Here is a 2,775-nt window from a genome sequence, read left to right as displayed (position 1 = left end):
GGGTGTGGGCTTGCACTCTCTCGAGTCAGGTTTTCATCGACGAGATCTCACAGACGTGCGGTTCTACTCCCTCTTTCAATGAAACTTTGGGAGATCTATAACCATGAACTATTTACCAGAAAGAGGGGCACTCCATCCTTTTTAATCAATGCCGAATCAACGACCTATACAAATGAATTTTTGCATTCAAAGATTTTTTTAATAGATAAATTTGCTTAACCAAACTAAAACTATTAAACTAAGGGTAAATACAAATGAAGAGACAACCTGTTTCTTTTCTTTGTGAGGATGACAACTTTGCAGACCAAATCAAACGACGATAAACAAAATCAACACATGCCCCAACACGAAGAAAAAAAACCATGAGCGCCAGCCAACGAATTTCACTATATCGGGAGATGTCTGTTGCAGGAGGTGTGTCTGACAGGTGCTCCCGACGTGAGGACCTTGCTTAATGGTGCCCCCTTCACCACCAAGGGGGCCTACGAGGCCCTCTCTTCACACTCGCCGATCCCTCTCTGGCCTGCATTTGGGACTCGCGGGTGCCGAGCCGGGTGCGGGTCTTTGGATGGCTATGCTACGTCGACCGGCTCAACCCTAGGGCTAATCTGCATCGGAAGACCATCATCGAGTCCTCCTCATGTGCTAGATGTGCGTCTGCGCCGGAAGACCGTGCCCACCTGTTCTTCCACTACCCTGCCTCGCGCAGCATCTGGGACGCCATTGGGTTCCTCCCATGCTCCTCTCCCTTGGCAGCACTCTGGTCGCCACCGGCCCATGCGGGGCTCCCAGGATCTGTTTGGCCCTTCATTCTTATTCTCATCATATGGAAAATTTGGGACGCGTGAAACGCAAAAACTTTTCGCCAGGTCGATGTCTCGCCCAATGATGTAATTAAGGGAATCATTGCGGATCTCACGCTTTGGTCTCACCTCCTTAAAAAGGCTGAGGACAAGTCCCATGCCGGGCTGTGGCAGGACTTCTTCTCCTCTCGCCTTCTCTACTCTGTAATCTCTCTCAACGTTTTTTTGAAATATATTCAGACGGGGAGCCTTTCCCCCCCGGTGACAGTTTAAAAAAAAACTATATCGGGAGAGGTTACAAATGCCAGGGATTTAGAACTGATCAACTTATACCGTGCATCGGCTTACAATGGATATATATTGTAGATGTGACCTAGGTCAATACCGCTCCGCTTGTCAGAAGTTGGTATTTATCTTTATACTTGAATTAGCACATGTTTGTTGTAAGGACAAATGGAAAGGTTGTTTCTTTGTGAAGAAATGAATTAGCACGTGTTGGTTGTTTGTGGAGAAATGATAGCACTAGTACAAAAGACACGTGAAGAGAAAGTTATTGGTCGTTTTTTTGGGGGTGTAATCTGCTGCCGCTTTATTAATTAAACAAAGTCTGGAATGTCATCCGAAATTACATCTAAAATAAAATCAGGAGGAGACCCAAGCCAAAGCTGCGATCTCTCCTCGCCTACACCTACTTTTGCAAGTTTATGAGCGGCAACATTTGCAGATCTCCGAACCCAAACCACTTTGAACTGAGTGAAAGACTGAAGCATGTCCTTAATATCTTGGATCCACGGCCCGGTAGCAGACAAGTTCTTGTCCGGTTGGTTTATCATCTATGCCACCACTTGGCTGTCTAGCTCCACATGGATCCTTTCCACCTGCTGCTGTATTGCGAACTGAATTGCTCTCCTACATGCAAGAACCTCGGCTGCTTCAGGGTCGGTAACGCGAGGGAAAAACTAGCAGATTCCTCCTCGGAACGCACCCATGTAGTCTCTCAGAATTGCTCCTCCGCCCGTGCTGCTTCCATGTTTTGATATAGCACCATCTGAATTTATCTTCATCCAACCCTTCTCTGGTGGTTTCCACCTCTCCGTTTCCCTGGTCACCGGAGCACGCACCTTAGGTGTATGGACCGCCCGCCACTCCTGCATGTAACTATACACTCACTCCATGATTTCATGTGGATGAACTATCCTTCGGCCGTCCCTTGCTTCATTGCGAGCCAACCACAAGCCATATACAGCGTGTATCATCGCCTCCTTCTCGTCATCAGATGCTCCTGCAAACCACCCCAGTAACCAGATCGCCAATGCACTCTGAGAGTCGATCTGACTCGGTGGGATCGCCACCGAAACTCCCTTTTCCGACTGCATCATTTGCCAGAACTGTGATGAATGTTGACATGCCCAGAATCTGTGATATAAGGTCTCTTCCCTGCCACACGCAACACAAAAAATACCAGGCTTTATCCGACGACGGTGTAGTTCGGCCCCCACTGCAATTCCATTTTTAATGATGCGCCACATATGTATCTTCGCTTTTGCTGGTGCATTTGTGCTCCATAGACCCATATATCCCTGATGACCTCGAACAGAACATGAAGAACCCGACTGTCCAGTTCTTGACCTGTTCATCATCATACACAAGTGATATGCGGATTTGACATTAAACACTCCATTGCGAGTATAGTTCCATGCCAAAAAATTCATCAGCACCTGGTCCACCTACAGCGATCTGCTTTATATCAGCAACATCTGTCGGGGAAAACATGTCATCCACCTTCCGGGCGTCCCACGACGTGCCATCCTGGTTCAACAAGTCTGCAACCTTGGTGATCCCATGAACATAATTCTGCCCTAACGGTTTTAGGCTTCCATAGCGGGGTATCTAGTTATCATGGTGTATAGAAACTTTCGATCCGTCACCTATCCTCCATACTAGTCCTTCCCGGAGTAAGTTTCTTCCATGG

Source organism: Triticum dicoccoides, chromosome 3A (genome assembly GCF_002162155.2).
Source record: "Triticum dicoccoides isolate Atlit2015 ecotype Zavitan chromosome 3A, WEW_v2.0, whole genome shotgun sequence".
Classification (NCBI taxonomy): domain Eukaryota; kingdom Viridiplantae; phylum Streptophyta; class Magnoliopsida; order Poales; family Poaceae; genus Triticum; species Triticum dicoccoides.
Note: the sequence above shows the minus strand (reverse complement) of the source record.